Source organism: Furipterus horrens, unplaced genomic scaffold (assembly GCF_987537825.1).
Source record: "Furipterus horrens unplaced genomic scaffold, mFurHor1.1.pri manual_scaffold_4, whole genome shotgun sequence".
NCBI classification, from domain to species: domain Eukaryota; kingdom Metazoa; phylum Chordata; class Mammalia; order Chiroptera; family Furipteridae; genus Furipterus; species Furipterus horrens.
In genome coordinates this window covers 100,963,688-100,985,432 of record NW_028327174.1, presented here as the reverse complement: position 1 = coordinate 100,985,432, position 21,745 = coordinate 100,963,688, and the positions used below count along the sequence as shown (strand labels likewise).

Below are 21,745 nucleotides of genomic sequence, written 5' to 3'. Positions count from 1 at the left end.
AATGCCTTGAAATGTTCAGAACTTTGTAAAATTTTGGAATGGACTTTGGTGGGGGGCAAGAAGAAATATGAGATGACAGGGTGTAAAGGGAATTCACCGGGATGTGAGTTACACAGGCAGTCTGGGACAATAGTCCTATACGTAAAGAGGTCTCAAAGCATATGTCGCTATATCACTTCCTTATACTAGAGCAACACAACAAAACATATTGAATAGTACCTGTGAACTGCTACAACAAAGCTTGGCTTGTAGTAATAGCACATATACTGTGTTAACAGTTGCTAGGCCCTATCCTATGTTCTGAGTTAAACTTGTAAAGCACTTACTACATGCCAGACACTCTTCTAGCCTTAGTGTGTTTTCATGCAGTTCTTTCAACAATCTCTGCAGTAGGTGCTGTTATTATCTCTGCATAACAGATAAGGACACAAAAACACAGAGAACTGCCCAAAGTGGTAGAGTCAGGATTCAAATCTAAGATGCCTTATTCCATAGTATGACCTTTAGGGAGTTAACCAATTTCCAGGAACAAGGCAATGAGGCTTTAAAAATACTGATGCTTTAGTTTCCTCAAGCAGTGTGGTTTAATGGGTATTCGCGGTTGATGTCAATAGGCTAAGGATATGTGGAGGAGACCAGCAGAGAAAGAAGACCCCTAAGTTATAGAAAGGGTCCCCAAGAGTACAAGGACACCCACATTATAGAAAGGTTCATCTCAAACACGAAGGTTCTTGACAGCCACAAGATTCTTGAAAGAGTGAAGTTGTGCAACGGACTGGAATGAGACTCTTGGGGAGGCCTATTATTGGAAAAGTTATCCAGCTTTATCAGATGCCACAGAACAAGTGAGTTTCCTGTCACTGGAAGGGTCCCGTTAGACTAATTAGTTGGCATAGCCATGGCCGCAAACCCTAGAAGTTTGAGCAAAGCCCCCAAGGCTCAACCTGCCCCATGCGGTGACTGCATAATCGTCTCCTTTCATCTCAGACCCCTCCAGAAGGTGAAGACTGTGTGTAATAAGCAACAACCAACACTTTCTTTGCTGCCTTTCAAATTCCAGGATGCAGTTTCTCTAACCTGAAGAACTTTCTGGGAAAGCCAGGCTCTGGTTTGTTCAAATGTGGTTGCTGTAATACAGGTGGTGCATAAGCCATGTCATGTGGCTTCCCCCTCCTCCTCCTGGGGGAACCTCACATGTGGCCGGGGCTCACATATGGCTAAAACACACTGCAGTGAGTCCATGGCTCCTCAAGAATCAGGCCACGGCCATTATCCAACACCGCCTCTCGGCAGCTAACCCAGTGGTATTCTTAGTGTCTTCTGGGCCACATGGCAGTCAAGCCAAGGCTGCAGTGGCCAGCTCCCAGGCTGAACCTCTAGGCAGCCCCAAACCTGGGCAGTTGTCCTGCACAAAAGCTTTCACAATCTTAATTCTTTCTAACCCAAGGCCCAGTTATTTCTTAAGCTGTGTTCCAAAGAACAACTTGCAAGAGTGCCACCAGTGCCTGCAAAGTAATTTGGTTTTCTTTTTTTCTTTTTTGTTCTTTTATTGGGGGCGGAGGGTGGCATTAAAACCAGAACATTATTTCTTCCTTGCTCTGATCATGTTGATTGAATCAATTCACTCTGGTTTTATGATACTGTTTGACTATTTATTCTAACGATCCTTGGGAGGAATTTTCTTAGTCATTCTGTATTAATAGCTTAATCCTCGGTGTTTTATGCTCCTAAAAACACTGTATATTAGACTATTGTCACCTACCTTTCTCTCACAGTTGAAAAATCCAAAAGACATCTTGACATTTTCTCAATGACCTGTGACTGTGATAGAATCCAAACTTTTTTGGAAAAGGGAGAAGGAGGATGCTGTAGCAGAGCCCTAAAGACACTAAAACACTTTTTAAATGCTGTCACAACAGAAATTAGCTTTTTCCTTGGTTGTATCCTTCACTCCTTTCCTTCTTTTCAAGTCCTTCCTTAAAGGATCACTTTTTCTGGAAAATCTCACCTGAACCCGTCAAAGTTGCTAGAAATCAATTCCATCTGTCTGGTACAACAACTCAACATACATTTTCTTCATTTAGCCCTTACATAGCAACCACTAAGAACCAAGCGCTGTGCTGGGCATTCTGGACTAAAAAGTAGTCGTATCCCTACCCTTATGACACCTTCCAGGAAGAGTTGGTTATGGATTCAGATACTGTCAGGGGTCATATGGATTGGTTGTTACAGGTTAAATGTAGCTATAATAAATGGCTTATTGTCAGGTAGGCTCTGCAAAAAAGTACCTATTGATATGGACAGGGAGACCCTGGAGGCTACGGGGCCTGGACAAGAGGGAATATAGCCTCCAATCAAGTAAGTCTTGGGACACATTCTTTATCAATATATTAAAGTTCTTGTGTGTCTCCAAAGCCTTCATAGTTAGTTTTGCAGCCTTGTACCCTTCCCAAATGAATTATGCAATGATGTCACATGGGGCATAACACATCATGATCTGCCCTAGTGCAGGGCTGATTCCTGGGGATTCAGGGGTAGTCCTGCCTGAAAATGCACAATGAGCAGAGAGAGCTAAACAAAGCCGTGCTTGATTCTATCTGTTTCTCTTCTGGGCCATTTAACGACCCTGATCTTTGTCTTCTCTTCCCATAAAGTTTGTTGTTTTTCTAATTTAAAACTGTACACCCCGCCCCCAGGGTAACATTAACATTGTGCTGTGTATCCTCATGCAGATGTACATATACCGATAAGTATGTGCCCTTGATATATGTTCTATAAACATGGAATCATATTGTATACATTATTCAGCAACTTGCTTTGTTCATTACAAACTGTATTATAGACTTTTCAGATTGCTACCTGTAAATACAAGTTACTATTTTTAAAAGCTATTTAACGTCTCACTGTATGGATAAATCATACCTTTTAAAACCAGGACCCTACTGATGGACTTTCAAGTTGTTCCTAGTTTCCTCTCATTCTAAGCAATATTGCAATAAGTAAATGTTCTTCCACATACACTCTTTTGAACCAGAGCTTTTATTTCCACATGGTAGTTTTCCAAAAGTGGCATCATTTAGTATATATTGCCAGAGCCTTACTAAAATTTGATTTCTCAGACTGCAGCCTGAACCTTTGGCTACAACCTTCCTTCTCCTTACCTCTTGTAATGTCAAGTGCAACAACATCTACCATATTCAAAGCCCTGGATCAGGTGCTTGAGGGAGATCCATGAAATAAGAGATACAACCCTTGTTTTAAAGGTGTTTCCTGCACCAAGAGCTTTACAATGCATAAGAAAGGGTTCATGAGAGGTGCTGAGACATGGGATATTTCTCCCTGGAGGAAAACCAGATTTTGTTTCCAAGTGCTAGGCAACAAGGCATGAATTTAATGTTTCCGAGAGGTTCTGTGCTCTGAAAAACAATAAAGATAGAAATCCCATCACCTGGAAACCCACACCCTCCACTTCCCAGGAGACTCTTGTTTGGCTCCCTTTTAAAACAATATTTGCTGTATTCAGACTAGCACATGCATTGTCTCTTCACCCATGGAACCATTACCATCTAAAACCTCCCAGTTGAGTCTATCAGAGGATGCTTCAGAGGGTGAGAGAGCCAAGGGGGAAAGAGGTGAGAGGAAGGAGATGCTTGGCAGAGCCTGGAAGAAGGAGTAGGGGCTCTGTGGTCTACAGACCAGTCAGTTAACTGCTTCACTGCTTTAAGATGGCTTAATGGTTGTCCTCTCTCTTTGGCAGAGGGGCTGTGAGAATAAAATGAGCCAACGAAGTTGACACATCTAGCACAGTTTGGGGGAAATAGTGTTTTAATAAAAGTGAGTTCCTTCCCAACAGCTCTTTATAAAAGACCATCTCTTTCCACATAGCATGATGTGGAAAGGCAGCATCACTGCAGGGGTTGGTGGTCCTGTGCCCTAGACCCAGTTCTGTCATTAAACAGCAGGGTGGCCTTGAGAGTCACTTTACCTCTTTGGGCCCATTACCTCTTCTTTGAAAGATGGGGTTTGCATGAGACAAGCCCTACATGCCCTTCTGCTTTGTCACTTTACATGTGGTACGAATTATGACTCTAACCATATGCAAATCACAACAAAGGCTGCTCACATGCATCTCACTTGCACCAAAATTCAACACTGATGGTCAAAATGAAGGCTGAAGAGTACAACACCCTCTCCCTCCCACTTGTAAGAGTGATGGAATGGAAAGTAATAGGTCAGAGACTCACAAAGGATTCCTGTAGGTAACGTTGATTATAACATTCACTCCTTCGCTGGGCTATGGTTAAGGCTTTCCACAGATCAAAAGGAGTTCCTTTTCCTCTAAAGAGTCCTGTTTGACTCCAGCAGCCTCAGGGGCAATGACCAAGCAGTCATTGTAAATAGTCTTGCTTTGATTTGCCCATGGTTTGTCAGGGGTCAGAGCCCCAATGGGGGACCCAGTAAATTTCTGAATAACACAGACTACTGGGCCATAGTCAGCATAATCCCATCAGCTCTCAAGGATCCATGTCAATTCATGAATAATGCAGATCAGCAGATTATCCAAAAAGCACTTCTCTTTGACTCAATTTGTGGTACCTATAGCCTCCTAACATTTTTTTTCCCCCTCCCAAAGCTGTCAGGGCCCCTTCCTGACCAGTCTTTTCCCTGGGACAGCATACCCAGAAGCCCAGGCCATGCCTCCCTTGGCTCAGCTGGGTATATGCCTGATGTTCTGATGCATCTAGATCTGCCATTGCACTGCTTCCAATCAGAAGAAGTCAGAGGCATGATCACTGCAATCCACAGCATCAACTGGAGGAGCAAGATAATTTCCCCAGCCTCATCTCCTCTAAGCACTCATGCGTCAACTTGAGAACTAAGAAAGCAAACATTTAATGGGATGTTAGAGACCCCAGCCAGTTAGCCATAACTCTTTGGGCTCCAGAGACAAAAGCAAGGTTTTAGATGAGACTTGAGAGAGATCGCCAACATTCCACACCCATTCCACACTTTAATACAACAAACGCACAAGAGTAGCTCAACTATATGGGCAGTTGCTTCTGTCTAGCTAATTATCTTGGGGAGATGACTGATAAGTTCACTATTTTTCAACCAAGAGCAAACTAACTGAGACTGCCTTGCCCCACTCTTGACAGAAGTGGGTGCAGTTAGCAAAAATTATGTTCTTCACCCCCATTTTGCTTTTATATGACCTCTAACAATTTTATTAAAGTGAGTGGATGGTAAACTCTTGGAATTCAGTATGTCTAAAATGACTCTTTCATGTACACACTTGATTGACAGCGTTTTAACTGGGTTTATAATTCCATGTTCAACATCTTCCCTGGTCCCAGTTTTGTGAATACAGTTCCACTGCCTTTTTGTATCTAGTATTACCAATGAGAGATCTGTTGTCATTCTCATTATTCTTTTTTAGATCATCTTTTTCCTTTTTCCCTTTCCTCTAGAAGTTTTTTCCCCTTTTTTATTTTCTTTTTCTCTCTTGAGTGGCTCTCCTTTAATTTTATTATTGTGATGAGTCTGGTTGCAGATTTTTCCTCTTTCATCCCACTTGGTACTTGGTCATTTTATTTAATATTTGGATTTTGTCTTATGCTGTTTTTTGGTCTATCTTCTTGCAACTTTTCTTCTCTTTTTTTCTATTTTCTTCTCCCATCCCACCTATTCTATCTTTTTGAAACTTTTTGTAGAAAGATGCTGGAATGTCTAAATATGTTCTCTATATCTCTGCTTTTTCTTGCCTTATTTCTATCTCATGATCCTTTTGGACCACAGACTTAAGAGATTTCCTCAATTTCATCTTGCAGTTTACTAATTTACTCTTCAATTATGCTTACTCTGCTGGTGTAGAGCATTTGTTCATTTTAATATTTTGGGAAGGGGAGATTTTTTTTTTAACAAGTCCTATGTCTCTTCCAAAAGCTCCAGAAAAATCCTGCTCTGCTTACACTATTAAGATTTTCTTGGATATGAACTTTTGTTTACTGGAGTCAGTACCTCTTTTCACGGTATTGGTTTTCCACATATTTTTGGTGAATACTGGATATCTGTTCATTTTTGAACCATAAGGTCCATGTTAATCTTGTCAATAGAAGGAAATAGTCAAATGTACTATACTATGGGGCAGGTTTTACTTCCACCTTTCCAACATAAGTGAGGAAAGATGCCTGCTGTTGGTAGAGTGCTCCAGAAGGAAGGATAGACGTGGAAATCTTTCTCCTGGGTTATCTGGGCTACCTGGAGCAGTGCTCTGCCTCTCTGACCCAAGCACCCAAGCAGTCTTTAGTGCTGACTGCTGGCCCCGAAGGTGTCAAATGTAAAGATGTAAAGGGATTCACCTGTCTTCCTGGTGTTCTTGGTAACTCCAGACGCTTACCCTGTCATGTACTCCAGGCTTCCTTCTGCTCCATATTTGCCACTTCCAGGTCTGAAACTTTTTTTTAGCAATCCTTTATAGGAACATCTGGAGCTGTGGCTTTCTTCATTGATCAGATTTTGACTACTTTTCATCCTTCAGGGATTCTTCAGTTTCTGATATAGCAAGAACATCCATTTCCTGTTTGTTTGTTTGCTAGCACTGTTCATATTCTTAAATTATATATTCTGTCATTTCTGGAAATTTGGGATGGAATAGTGCAAATGCCAATTTTGCTTAATCCCTCAACTTGAAAAAGAGACATGATATACTCTTAATAAAGAGTTGTTGGGTGAGTGAATGAATGAATTCTAATGTTTCACTATGTTTTATTGAATAATTTTTACATTTGAAAAATAATTGTTGACTCATTGACATAGTGACTGATTTCAACATGCCCCTCCCCCAATTTTAAGTGAATGCAAAACTTGGGATCAGATGGTAAGATCTTTGGTCTCATTTGTATACCTTTTCTTGCCTTCTCCTATTTTCCAAGGATTGGTAAATTGAAAAAAAAGACTCTAATGTGTTTCATTAATAAAACAGATACTCCCATGGGCTAATACCCATTCTGATTTCAAGTGCAACTTTGTAACCTTTCTTAAGTATTAGGAAGATTTGGATTCCAGAGAAGGGGATGGTTCTTTGATAGCACAAGAAAGATATGAAACCAGTATGCTTCCTCCTCTGTCTTTGAAGTACACATTAAAGTTCAGTAATACTGTCTCATTTTATGCAATCTGAGTGGAAGCCAGAATACAAGTTTCTGTCCTGCAATTCATGCTCATAATCCGGGAAGCATACGAAGCCGGCAAATGCTTTATGGCATCCTGCAGAATGTGGCAGGTTGGCGGGGGTGTGTGTGTGTTGGGGGGCAATCCAAGGTCCTGTAGAGCAAATCCCTGCCTGGGCTTGCAGGGTGGATGATGGGACATCATATATAACCTCATGAAGAGTTACATAACTAGATTATGAAGACTCTGATTCCACTGGAGAGTTTTTCAATAATGTGGCCACATCCCAACTCACCAAGCCCCTGTTCTGTCCTCAAGGTCTTACTTTCATTTCCATGAAACCTTTCCTAGGGCCTCCAAGTGCATGGGGAATTTTTTTTTTAACTCTCACAGCATTATAGATGGTGTCACTCACTTTGCCACTGCAACATACAGAGTTTTGTCCTACTTTAGCCAAAAGTTACATCCAACAGCTGTGATTTTGCAGAATACAGCTTAAGGGAAGGAAGACACTCTGAGAAAAGGAGAATAGTTATCACTTATCCATGCAATACTTCGACCACCAAGCTAAAGGTCATTACGATTAAGTTGAATACAAAGTTAAGCTTCTTCATTGAAAATAGTTCTCCTGTTCCTCCAGTCTCCCTCCAATTTTTTATGGTTATAGCCAAATCGGGTACAGTGGCAGCAAGAACAGCTACAGCTTGACATGATGAGAAATGGTTTGGAAGAAAGAAGCACTAACAACTAGAAAACATTGGGGGATATTCAAGGAAAGATCAAGTTAGGACTAAATTATTCAAAAGACATGAAACTGTGTTCTGTGAATTCTGTTTTCTAAGGAAGAGGAGGATATCCTTTTAAAGATCTCCATCAAAAGTATTCACATAAAGTGTTTCATAACTTAAAGGCCATAAGAATATCTACTGCAACACCCATCTCCGCACCACAGGTGCCTTGGTCAGGTCTTAGGAGGCAGCCACTGTGTTCCTTGGCAGGTGATAATGTAGAGGAAGTCTCAGCTTTGGCCACAGCACCACGTTCAGATGCATCCCAGATCCAATCTCTGTGTGGAACTTATAAACATCTTTTATTAGTAGAAATAGTATTTTCTAAAAAGTGAACTCAGCATCTTAATTTAAACCAGCATTCGTGTGATGCTGATTCATCTGCTGTGGTTCATGAAGCTTGAGATCTAAGGAGTACAGGGTCTTTTGCAATGACAATATGACTAATAGTAAAGGAAGATCTGTTACTAATAAAACAAGTGGTGGTCCAAGTAGTGGAAGAGGTTTTGTAGACTGGACTTCAAGCTTAAATACAGTTCGATCTGATAAGTTTTTAAACTTATTGTTGAGTATGGTTCCAGTAATTTACCAGAAAAATCAGGAAGACAGGCACAAAAAAGCAAACGGCATTTGGTAAGATGGATTATCACCTGCAGCACAGACTTTTAGTACTAGATCTGAGCAACACATGGAGTATCACAGTTTCTCTGAACAGTCCTTCCATAGCAGTAATGGGCACGCACCCTCAGGCTGTAGCCAAAAGTATGATGACTCTGCCAACTACAGTTACTGTGATGGTGGAGAGACTTCAGAAACCCCTGCTATGTTACAAGCTGAGGATATAGCCAGTGATGGTGACGAAGACATCATTGTGGAAGTAAACCAAAAATTACTGGAGGAGTCCAGTGGTGTCATGGAGCTGCAAATACTTGTGCCATTTTTGCTACCTGGTTTTGGAACAGTTTCTGCTGGCATGGTTTTGGATATAGTCCAGCACTGGGAGGTGTTCAAAAAAGTAACAGAAGTTTTCATTTTAGTTCCTGCACTACTTGGTCTCAAAGGGAACTTGGAAATGACATTGGCCTCTAGATTATCCACTGCAGCAAATATTGAGAAGATGGACTCACCCATTGAAAAGTGGAATCTAATAATTGGCAGCTTGGCTTTGAAACAAGTTCAAGCAACAGTAGTTGGCTTCCTAGCGGCTGTGGCAGCAATTGTATTGAGCTGGATTCCAGGGGGAAAAGACTACCTTGATCATCCCATACTTCTCTGCTCCAGCAGTGTGGCAACTGCCTTCATTGCATCTCTTCTGCAGAGAATAATAATGGTTGGGGTTATCATTGGTTCAAAGAAGACTGGTCAGGCAGATATTTCTTTCTCTATATTACAACAAAAGAAACAAACTCATAGAAGTTACACAGCTGCAAGGTAACTGAATTGTGGCTAAAGAGCAGGTCTCTGATCTCCTAAGCCAACCTCTTTCTATGTACCAGGAGTACCTAAGTGACTGAGGGGAGAGCAACTGGAGAAACAGGATTATCTAAAGTAGAATAGAGTACTGCTTCTTCTTACAGATTTCAGACAGGGAAAACTCCACTTAATATATCTTGATGGTAAATATAGCCAACCGTGAATTATTCATGTTCATAAGACTTAGGAAAACACAGATAAATGAAAGTGTTAGAATGAAGAACAATGCCTTATTTCCTAGAATATTTCATTGCCACCATGCTTCCCAGGTCTACCCATTTTCCATAGATGCTGATAAATAACTAGGATGACTGATTTGAGTTCTGTCTCCTTTCCATTTTGCTACCCAGTCTTGGTTACTGCAACAAAATGTCTAAAATGCATGTAATAGGAAAAAAAATGGAAAAGTCAGTCATCGATTAACTGAATTAATTTATAAAAGGGATATAGATTCCTCTAAAAAATGTTTAGCGGGGGATTTTTTTGAAAAATTTTATATAAATGTACAACTGATAGATAACTTCTTTTGTTTACCCACAAAAACCATTTATTATCAGTCTTAAGTAATGTAAATTCACAGCATTTATTTTTATACAATATAAAAACTGCTTTCCAAACTTCTTCCCTTCACTAACCTACCAGGCACTTTACACACAGATAACTTTTCAAAAACATTTTTCATTCTTGGTCATCAACCATTTTTTTCTTTAAAAAATAAAGTTTCTTAGATCATGACAAAATGGGAACTTAGAGCGATGTATTTTCTGAAAGACATCAAAAATTCCACATCGTAGACTATCAGTGATGTAGCCAAATGAAGTATTCTTAAAAGTCAGGATTGGTGTTTCCTTGCTGTATACTATATCTACAGTGTAGTCTACACATTCATAACGGGCATCTTCCATCCTTAAATTGTTGTAAACTCAAATGAGAATAAAACTGAAGAAATATTAAAAAAAAAAAAAAAAAAAAGAATACCTGCTCAGGAAAATTTAGGTACATGGAGCACCCCATGTCCAAATGAAAGTGAATTAAAAAAATCTCAGGCCACTGGGGTGGTCTGTGGGCTTCACTTTAAAACTGGTTTCTCTTTTCTATCCTAATGGCTTGGACAGAAAGGGCTCGCAGGTCTGAGAGGAGGGAAACCTAAAATATTCCCTTCAGCCCAAACTAAGTATAGTGGGCAAAAGGGCTTCTGATAGATGTGACGTGCCTGGCACACCTTCCTCCAAAGAAGCCCTTTTTTTCCCTAATGTGGGACATTGAAAAATTAATACCTGCCTTTTGTCAGCTAGTGGTTATGGATTGAATGATGCCTTTTAACCCTGTTGCCAAATTTATTGCCCCCAGAATACAACAAGGATGCCAGCCTGTTAAACCAAGCAAGCTATTGTCCGGGACAGCCAACTCACCTGGAGTCTGCAAGATCCTTCTCCATGTGGGAAGGCCACCCTCTCCTCCACACCCACTCTTATTAGGGATTTCTGGACCCAAGGGTAGGTAGGACGACGACCATGTTCAGCTTGAAGCAGCTAGAGGAGCATGAGAACTTCGCCCATTGTCCTTTATAATATTATAAAGGGTCTCAAGTCTGGGGGGGGTTGTTGTTTTTTATTGTAATAAAAAAATCAGTTAATTAATTAATTTTAAAAAAGAATAATATAGGAAAGGGTGAAGCCAGAGAACTTGTATGCACAACTCATGGACATAAACTAAGGGGGGTGGGATTGCTGGGGGGAGAAGGATACTGGGCAGAGGGGAGCAAAGGGGAAAAAATCGGTACTATTCTAACAATATAATCAATAAATTATACTTTAAAATAATCTCAAGCCACCTCCCCCTTCTGTGCTCACAGGTGCTTAGCTATACCTTGGTCATGCATCTCAATATCAAGTCTAAGCTCTGGGAGATCGGGGTCCTACCCTCTATTTTCTTTTGCTCTCAGTGCTTAGCCAGTGCTGAGCACATACAAGTTAAATGAATGAATGAATGAATGAATGAACAAACACCTCTTACTTCTGATGCCTTTCTCTAACTTCTGTTTATAGGCTCACTGCCTTTCATCGTTCTGGAGAAAGATTAGTAAGCAGGGTTTTTTGTTTGTTTGTTTTTTGTTTGCTTGTTTTTCTAGCAAGGAGCCCCTGTAAATACGCTGTGCAGCCCCACAGTCCTCGTTCACACCCATTCTTTAGCCTCCTCATTACTTTCAGCTCTACCATAAGGAAAACTCGTTCTCACCTACAGACAATCACACTCCAGGTTAACCCTACAAATATAAATTCCTAGAAAAAAATACGGAATGCCGATTCTCTTAAAAGTGCTTCCCGGAGGAGCGGCGGGGGCGGGGCCGCTCGCAGGGTGTCCCCACCCCCGCCCCCTCCGGCGTTCCACAGTCGCCGTGACAACCGGAGCAACTGCGGCGGGCAAGCGGGTCCCATGCCGCCTCCCGGCCGCAGCGCCAGGCAGGCAGCCGCCGCCGGGCCTTGCAGCTTTCCCCGCCTCCCGGCCTCGCGGGGAGGGACCGACCCGCCCTCCGCCGAGAGTGAGCGGCGCCCGGGCAGCCACCGGACCGCGCAGCCAGCGGGTGCGACTATGCCAAGATGGTCCTGCAGGCGCAGAACAAGCACCGCGACGCGGCCCCCAAGCCGCCCCAACCGCCCCGCGCGTCGCCGTCGCCGCTGAGGGGGGTGCCGGGCGCCGGGGATCCCGGGCCCGAGCGCGCGCCCCTGTCCCCCGGGCGCAAGGGCGCCGCGGGCAAGAAGGGCCCCGCGCAGAGTCCGCCGCGCCGCCCCCCGGGGGCGGCCTCGGGGGCGCCTGGCAGCCGGGCTGCGCGGGGCGCGGCCGGACGTGGACCAGGCTCCTGCTAGCTGCCTTCGCTGCAGTATTACACTGGAGCCACAGAACGCACCTCTGAAAACGACCGTCATTTTTCTCACCTGTCAACAACGTTGGAGAGGGAGATGGCCTTTAGCACTGAAATGGGATTATATTATTCCTACTTTAAGACTATTGTGGAGGCACCCTCATTTTTGAACGGAGTGTGGATGATTATGAACGATAAGCTGACTGAATACCCCCTTGTCATTAACACATTAAAAGGGTTCAATCTTTACCCTGAGGTCATCTTAGCCAGCTGGTATCGAATTTATACCAGAATAATGGACTTGATTGGCATTCAAACGAAGATCTGTTGGACGGTTACCAGAGGAGAGGGGCTCAGTCCAATCGAAAGCTGCGAAGGATTGGGAGATCCTGCTTGCTTTTATGTTGCTGTAATTTTTATTTTAAACGGACTGATTATGGCATTGTTCTTCATTTATGGCACATAGTTAAGCGGCAGCCGACTGGGAGGCCTGGTCACTGTGCTGTGCTTCTTCTTCAACCACGGGGAGTGCACCCGCGTGATGTGGACCCCGCCTCTCCGCGAGAGCTTCTCATACCCCTTCCTCGTGCTGCAGATGCTGCTGGTGACGCACATTCTCAGGGCCACAAAGCTGTACAGAGGCAGCCTGGTCGTGCTGTGCATCTCCAACGTGTTTTTCATGCTCCCGTGGCAGTTTGCTCAGTTTGTGCTTCTCACTCAGATTGCATCATTATTCACAGTGTATGTCGTGGGATACATTGATATATGCAAATTACGGAAGATCATTTATATCCACATGATTTCTCTTGCACTTTGTTTTGTTTTGATGTTTGGAAACTCAATGTTATTAACTTCTTATTATGCTTCCTCTTTGGTGATTATTTGGGGTGTACTGGCAATAAAACCACATTTCCTGAAAATAAATGTATCTGAGCTTAGTTTATGGATTATCCAAGGATGCTTTTGGTTATTTGGAACTGTCCTACTCAAGTATTTGACATCTAAAATCTTTGGCATTGCAGATGATGCTCATATTGGCAACTTATTAACATCAAAATTCTTCAGTTACAAGGACTTTGATACTTTATTGTACACGTGCGCAGCAGAGTTTGACTTCATGGAAAAGGAGACCCCGCTGAGGTACACGAAGGCATTGTTGCTTCCAGTCGTCCTTGTTGTGTTTATTGCAATTGTCCGAAAGATTATTAGTGACATGTGGGGTGTCTTAACGAAACAACAGACACATGTCAGAAAACACCAGTTTGAACAAGGAGAGCTGGTCTACCACGCCCTGCAGTTGGTGGCGTACACGGCGCTGGGCTTCTGATCATGAGGCCGAAGCTCTTTCTGACCCCGCACATGTGTGTCATGGCTGCTCTGATCTGCTCATGGCAGCTGTTCGGATGGCTCTTCTGCAAAGTACATCCCGGAGCTCTCGTTTTTGCTCTGTTAGCAGCAATGTCGATACAAGGGTCAGCCAACCTTCAAACCCAGTGGAATATTGTAAGGGAATTCAGCAATTTGCCACAAGAAGAGCTTATAGAGTGGATCAAATAGTACTAAACCAGACGTGGTGTTTGCGGGCGCCATGCCCACGATGGCAAGCGTGGAACTCTCCACGCTTCGGCCCGTGGTGAATCATCCGCACTATGAAGACGCAGGTCTGAGAGCCAGAACGAAAATCGTGTACTCCATGTACAGCTGGAAGGCCGCTGCGGAGGTGAAGCGGGAGCTGGTGAAGCTGCAGGTGAACTACTACATCCTGGAAGAGTCCTGGTGTGTGCGAAGTTGCAGGCCGGGCTGCAGCATGCCTGAAATCTGGGATGTGGAAGATCCCGCGAATGCCGGGAAGCCTCCCCTGTGCAACCTCTTGGTGAAGGAGTTCGAGCCGCACTTCACCACCGTGTTCCAGAACAGTGTTTACAAAGTCTTGGAAGTTATAGAGGAGTGACCCTGCCCACAGAGGAGAGGTCAGGAAGGGTTTTAATGTTTTGCAGATAACTCATGCCTTGTTTTTAATTCAAATCCCAAAAACTTTTATACGTAACTGTTTTCAAATAGAAAATGTTTTACTTAGTCAAGTTGAATGTCATCCTGATTGTAAAAATACATATACTATTATCAGTTGGGTACTACTTCAATGCACCCCTTAAAATTTTCTATGCAAATGAGTATACGCTTGTATTTTTGCTAAAATGAGCAAAGCTAGCTGCATACAACATATGGCGGGTCATGAAGGGATGATACGAAAATATAGTCAATTCTGTACTGTGGAGGGGCTGATTTTACAGTTTATGGACTATGAATGCCTCTTGCTTTTGTCCCTGTCTCTTGCTCTTGTCTTTGGGACATTCCACTGATTGTTGTGAGCTCCTCAGCCATACTGGTCCCATATCGTCAGGAGTAGATGGGGCTGCCGTGAGTATTTGCTATGTGGAATTACCTGTTTATTTCCCTTTGTGTTCTTTGGTTCTCTGTTGTTCTCGGATCTAATGGTCAGAACCATATTCCTGTACCAGCCAACAGTGTGGTATGAGCGTGTCTTCTCTCCCTCTCTCTCCCTCTCTTTCTCTCTCCCTACCCCCCCTTCCTTCCTCCCTGCCTCCTCCCCACATTCTTTGTCAAATAACTGATATTTACTCATTTAGTTCTTTATACTAAGTACTTACTCTTGGTTTAAAAAAAATTAATGGCAATTGGTGTATTTTCTCATTTTTAGTATTATTCAAATGTGTATATTTTAATACCTTTAAACCACTTTTAAAACTTTTCATGTTTAATTATAGTTTTAAGAAAAACTATTTTGAGCAACCTCAAATGCAATGCATCCAGAAACTAACGTATATTTCTGTAGACATAATTTACTGTGGAATAGTAGACTGTAGTGTGTGGTAATTTTTCTTTTACTATTAAGATACAATAAAACGTAACTTTTCTGTCAAAAAGTAAATGAATAATGATAAGTGAATGGAATTTTTATATTTTGATTTTTAAATTGTCTGCCTTTAATAAGACAACGCCTTAAGCCTTATAATTTTGGTTCTGAAAACCATTGCAATATGAGGAATGCACATATTCAGCCTTCCTCTTTATTCCTTTTTCGTATTTATTTTTATGTTGAAAACTTTCCTAACCGGCTTTGAATTCCTAGCATGAATTTTTGTTTTTTAGAAGTTAATTTGTGTGAAATGAGATTTTTTCAAAACAGTGAATCCCTAATATCTCTGAGAAATGGTTTTGGGATTTTAAATTCCAAGCAAACCCTGCCTCTGGTGGACCCCCACTTAATTGCACAGTGTTCTCTTGATTAACCACGGGCAGATTAACCACACGCAGCGTGTCCTTGAGACCCTGGTCCTCAGGGATAGTTTCTGGGGCCCACGCCGGGAGCCGCTGAGTCTCTCGTCTTTCTGCCTCCTCGCCAGAGCCCAAGTACAGGCCTACTCTGGGGGGGCTCTAGCTCAGGCAGGCAGCCGAAGTGGCAGGCCCCCCGCCCGCCTTTCCTGGGGGACCTCCCGCCGGCCCCCAATTCTCTCAGTGTCTTTAGGTGCCTGCCCCCTCTTTCTTGCTTGCTGGGTGACTTTTAATTTGGGGGTTTTTGCCACTTTCAGAAAACGGAAGTAGCCGGGGAGTCGGTGGTTAGGAGTGGAATCCGAGCAATGATGCAACATCCAGAAAAACGGGAAGAGGGCCCCCGAGCCTGGGAGGGGGAAGCGCCTGGCTGTCCGCAGCCATTTCTCACCCAGACGTGGCTGTGATGTCGATTCAGCAGTTATCTTTTTTTTTTTTTAATGGTACTTTTAAAGTTATTTTCTGTTCTTCCCGCCCCCCAATAATTTTCTTCCTAATAAGTTCCCATGTCATGGTTGGAATTCAGTACAGGAGGAGCATTAAAATACTATTATGCCTGTTTCCTACGCTGGGACAGGGTACAAGCTGTCAAACCGGTTTTGTTTCTGAAGGTCCCCCGTGACAGTATTTGTTAACGTGGCCGCTCCGGTTCCATGAGCGGGCAGACGGGACAGGGCAGGGGCCGTGGCGCTGCCGCGCTGTCCCGGTCCCGCTTGGCGCCGCCGTTGCTCTGGCTCCTGAATCTCATTCACGGCCGCGTCGGTAGAACTAGGTCTGACACACACGACCAAACAGTCTTACGGCACAGTATTTTCCGCGTTTTTAGCACTGAAAACTATTTTTGCTTCCGTGTGAGGAAGGTTAGGATGGGCGAGGAGGTGATAGGAACGGTTGTTGCTATGACGTGAGGAAACAGAGTTGGGGCAGTGTTTCTATAAAAAGAGGAGCCTCTAAAAACGCTGAGCAGAAACAGTGTAGTGTTAGCATAAGGCCACGATATTGACGAGAAAATGAGAGGGCGTATCAGGAATAATAAAGTGATATTACACAGGAGTATTGTATTTTTATGAATTTTATGCCAGTTGTTTATATGTACTATGTATGTTAAATAAAAAAGATCATGAAAAAAAAAATGTGCGTCCCGATTCCTCTGAGACTGGGGCCTTGTGGGCCCAGCTCCTAAGGGGCAACTCCTCCCTCCACCACTCACCAAATGGATGGATGCAAAGCCCAGTCCCTGATCAGCTCACAGTCCTGGCTGCATGCTTAGATGCTTGTGTCCAGAACAGGCAAACAGCTGCAGCCCCCTGGGCAGGCAGGAAGGAGAGAGCTCCAGGGGAAGGCACCCTGCACTGACTGTTCTGATCAGCTCAGCTGGGAGGGCTCTCCTGAGAAGGCTTTCATGCTGGGACTCATCCAATCTGCCCCATCTCATGGCTTCCTTGCATAGCATTGACTCTTGCCCCAAGAGAGATGGGAGAGGGAGAGAGAGGACACGTGTACTATGAGGGCAGGGATGAGGGTCTTGTTTAAATTCCTCAAGCGCCTGTGGACTGTCCATATACAGGCAGATCAACTCTCAGGCACTTCCCTGGTTCACTGTTCATATCCCTGCCTATAGCACAACCTAATTCAAGCAGAGAATCAGCCTTGTAAGAAATGGTCTACCTGAGACCAGCCAGCTTAGTCCCCCATCGTCCAGCAGGCCCACTTTGCTGTCACGCCACATGGACAAGAGCTCACCTTTTTTTTGAAGACCTGTGGAGGAACAGCTTCAACCTCCCTCATTGCCAAACACCCTGACTCAAAACAAGAAGTGCTGCTGTGTGTCTAACCTAAAACACCCCCACTTCCAGCTGAAACCCTCTTCAAATTCCTCAGCTCACAGTAAGGCCAGAAACTATTGGGGCCTCCGCACTGGGAACTCACGGTGTTGGGAAGGAGGGTAAAGGGATTTTTATTAAAGTTGGTCTCAGGTCGGTTACCCAAATGAGGCCTTCCCTCTGTAAAGATGCCTTCCCATAGTAGACAAATTACTTGACTTCTAAAGCTCTGCTGAGCATCCAGCCCAACACCGTTTTAGCAAATTATCAGAAATCCAACTTTAAAAGCTCTGACATGGAAAAAAAGTGTCTAAAAAGAGAACTTGAGGCACAAAATTCATCACCCTTTAGCCCCTTGTATCTTCTAAACATTGCTGTGTTCCCATAAGACGTGGAAGAGAGTGAGCATAACCAACGAGAGCGGTCTGAGGTGCCAGGCCCCCGGGACGAGGGCACAGCGGCGGCCAGTGCCTTCCCCGCCCCAGACCCCAGACGCTGGTCTGGCCAGTGTGGCCAGAGGAAAGAGTCACTGCTTAGGCTCTTGCAGGATAACAAGTGGGAGTGGGGTCTGCAGATTGCTTGCAATTTATCTCCCCTTCTGTTAGAGATCAAGAGCAATAAACACCCCTGCAATGTCTGACAACTCAGAAGACGGCAGAAATTGTGCAGACATAAGGGCTCTGCAGGGCAGAGGGCTGGTGGCTGTCAAGCCCAGGTGTCAGCAGAAGAAACCCCCAGTGATCCCTTTAAAAAACTAAAAACAGGAAGGTTCACTTGTGAAGTCCTGGGATAGGCAGAGGTGCTCTAACCTGCTTCAAAACTGATTTTAAAACGAAAGCTAAAACCAGTTGGTGGTAAAGTCAGCCCTTGTCTGACAGTCCCCTGGGGCAAATATCCACAATTATCCTGGACAACCAGAATAAAAACCATGCATTTCCTCCAGGACTTTGCTCTCTACCTCCCCTTGCAAATGTCCTCTACCCCTTGCCCCCAATGCCACCTCTCACGATCACCACTATTGCAGTACCTTAGAAACCGCCGAGGACCCTCCAGGGCCACTAGGATTGATTTACACAAAGTAAGATGAGGACCCAGACTTCTTACATTGGCTTTCCCTCCCGTCAGAAGCCAGGCAATCATGCACGTGTGCTGAGAGTTCCCTGCACCTAATTCTGCAGGGCACCACTCCGCCAGGGACCCTGCCCTCAGGAAGCTTGCAGTCAGAGAGTCTGACGGCCCTCCTTCCCAGAGAAACACAAAAATAAACAAGAATATTGTAAACAAATAGAGAAAAAAATTGAATACCACCTGGATATAATTTCATTTTAATTTGTTTATTCAGAAAATGTTTATGGACATCCTGGCATGCCTGAGGCACTGTGCTAGGACCCGAGATATGAAGATAAGTAAGGCCAGATCCGTACCCTTGAGCAGATGCATTGAATGGGGAAGAGCACTTGAGAGGGTCATTGCAAGGCGGCAAGACAAAGTGAAGGCCTTGATGGGAGCATGAAAAGACGGCTCTGGAAACATTTGGGAGCAGCAACTCATCTTGAGTGCTCAGGAAAAACTTCCAACAGACAATTCCTAAGACCCACAACAGTTATGAGGAGTTAATCTGACAAAGAGATGGAAGGTGTGGGGGTGGGCGCAGGGCCGAGCCTGAGGGCTGCAGGCAGAGTAAACGGGGTGGGAATGAGGAAGTGTGGCATCTTCTGGGGGGACAGCAGCTCAGGTGTGCTGGAGCGAGGGCGTGCATCAGGTGAGAGCTGGCAGGCAAGAGACAGTGGAGAAGGGGGTCTGGGAGAGGAGACAGTGGGTGCCCTTTGCTGTGTGCCAGTAATGAGTAAGGCACTTGGCAGCGGATAAAAAGAAAAAACAAAGACATGTATACATTACTTCATTTTATCTTCACATCGCTCTGTGAAGTAGGCCTATTTCACTCATTCCATGCCTAAGAGCACAAAGGCTCATAGAAGTCAAGCAACTTACTCAAAGCCGCACAGCAGAAGTGCTGCCAGGATAGAAGCACAAGTCTATCCGAGTCCAACTCATCGTGCTCATAATTACCGTGGGACGTGAAAAGCCTTGGACAGCCTGCTAAGGAGTTAGGGCCTTATCCTGGAGGCATCAGGGGAGTCCTGAGGAATTTGAGGCAGGAGGATGGCATGAGCAGGTTTGCATTTTGGGAGGTTCATTCCGGCAGCTGTGTGGAGAGTGGGCAGGAGGAGTTCACAGACAAGGCCGTGAGAGCAAGCAGGAGGCCGCTGCGTGAGTCCCAGCATGAGAGGACGGCCCCTGGGGTCAGCCGTGGCGGTGGAGAAGAAGAGGAGGATGGGCTCCACAGACAGAAGAAGGTAGAATCAGCGGAACTCAGCGACAGAAAGGGTTTCAATACAAAGGCGACTGAACCTCCAAAGTTAAGGAGGAGAAGCAGGCAAAGCACCCGTTTGGGTTGAGTCAGAGTTGGGTCACATGTAAGGGTTCTACTAGCCAGGTGGGTGGTTGGAGACAGTATTTACCAATAAAGAGAATGAAGAAGAAGGAGCAGATTGGGAGGTGAGAGAAAGAATTCAGTTTGGGGGGTAGCCAAGAGGAGATGCCTAGTTGAGAGGTGGCTATAGAGGTCTGGTCCTCAGAGAAGACCCTGGCTGGTCTTCCATTCCAGGGGCAGCCACCAATACCACAGATAGCCTTTGAACCCTTGGAGAGAATCAGCTCCCCCAGGAAGAACGTGATGATTGGGAATTGCAGAAGGTAGGCATGGAACTTTGGAAAACCCCAATCTTTAAGTGGGGTGAACAGAGAACAAGGATCTCAGGAAGGAGCCTGAAAAAGGCCAGTGAGACAGACAGAGGGAAAACCAGGAGACAGCATTGTGAGGGAAGCTGAGGCACAAGAGAACATCTCAGGAGAGGAGCAGTCAACAGCATCCCACTGAGGAGCCTTCAAGGTATGGGAGGCCTGAGAACTAGTGTCCATGGGGCTATGATCCTAGGTCAGGAGTGATTTTGGCCAAAGAGGCGGCATAGGATTTCCATGGAAGAGGAGTCTGTGAAAGCTAGATTGTGGGGATTGAGACATGAATGGGAGGGGATGCCACAGACACAATTAATGAAGACACTACTTTCAAGAACATTGACTGTAAAGAGAGGCAGTGCCAAGGCCATCATTTCAAGGGGACCCAGGTTTGCTGCAACCTGTATTGAAAGAGCCAGGAGCATGTCTCAATGCTCATGGGAAATTGCTGGTGACGAGGCAAAGACTTAGGCTACAAGAAAAGGACCATACACGGAATAGACTCCCTCAGGAATGGGGAGGGGGTGAGACTCAGAGCTGTGGGGAAATATTAGCTTGCCTCAAAACAAAGAGCCCTTACGACTGCCATGGGAGGGGGGCTGCCAGGAAGAGTAGGCAGAAGGGGCCAGAGCATGAAAAAGATTCCTTTCATGTCCTGAACCTTACTCTCACCGGGAAGCAGAAGGTGAGGCTGGGAGTTAGGGTTGGAGACAGTCAAGTTAGTAGAAAAGAAAGCTTAAGGAGGCAGGTGAGGGTTTGCCGTAGATGCTGAGGGGATGGGACATAAGGCCGGCGAGGGACCAGAGGTGGGCTGTGGGGCAGCACCAAGGACAAAGAGCAGGCCGGGAATCCTGTGCCGGCCTCCATCCATGAGGCTGTGTGAACTTCAGCAGCTCTCAGACACCCCAAACAGAAGAGAAAGTGTTCAACTAGACTGGGTCAAGGTTGACTCCTCTGATGGCTGAAATGGGCAGACGACGGGACAAAGGAGTTGAGGTACTGCGGAAGCAGTTGACAGGATGGGTCATAGGGAAGCGAGTGATGATGACAAGAGGGCACTCACTGGGAGCCTCGGGAGGAAATGGAAAGGCTAAATCCTTGATATTAGATACGGTCTCGAGGTCACAAGGCAGAGAACTGCAAGGACAAGATGTTGGGATGGAAGAGACAAGAGCATGTCAGCTTTAAGGGGAGTGGTGCTTGGTAGTGAGGAGGAAACAGGTGATTTTGACCAGAGAACAGAGATTCTTAATTGTGGCAGCTTTGTCCCCTCCAGAGCATAGGCACACACGCTACAGTCACACTCAGCAAGGGGTCTCCAGCGGGGCCTCTCTGGGAAGCCAGTGCCTTCCCCGCCCAGAGCCTCCCTTTCACACCGCACCGCGCATCTGCACCGCACCACAGACTCAGACCGGAAACGCCTGCCTGCAACGGCGGGCACACCTTTGACTCCAGAGCTGCATCTTTAAGATGGGGGA

General features: G+C 44.9%; 2 pseudogenes; both read left to right on the top strand.

The window, feature by feature from the left end:
• The first annotated feature begins 8,397 nt into the window (after window positions 1-8,397).
• On the top strand, window positions 8,398-9,468 carry LOC150012544 (solute carrier family 41 member 2 pseudogene; annotated as a pseudogene).
• A 2,563-nt stretch (window positions 9,469-12,031) lies between these two features.
• On the top strand, window positions 12,032-16,763 carry LOC150012543 (protein C-mannosyl-transferase DPY19L1 pseudogene; annotated as a pseudogene).
• The last annotated feature ends 4,982 nt before the right edge of the window (window positions 16,764-21,745 follow it).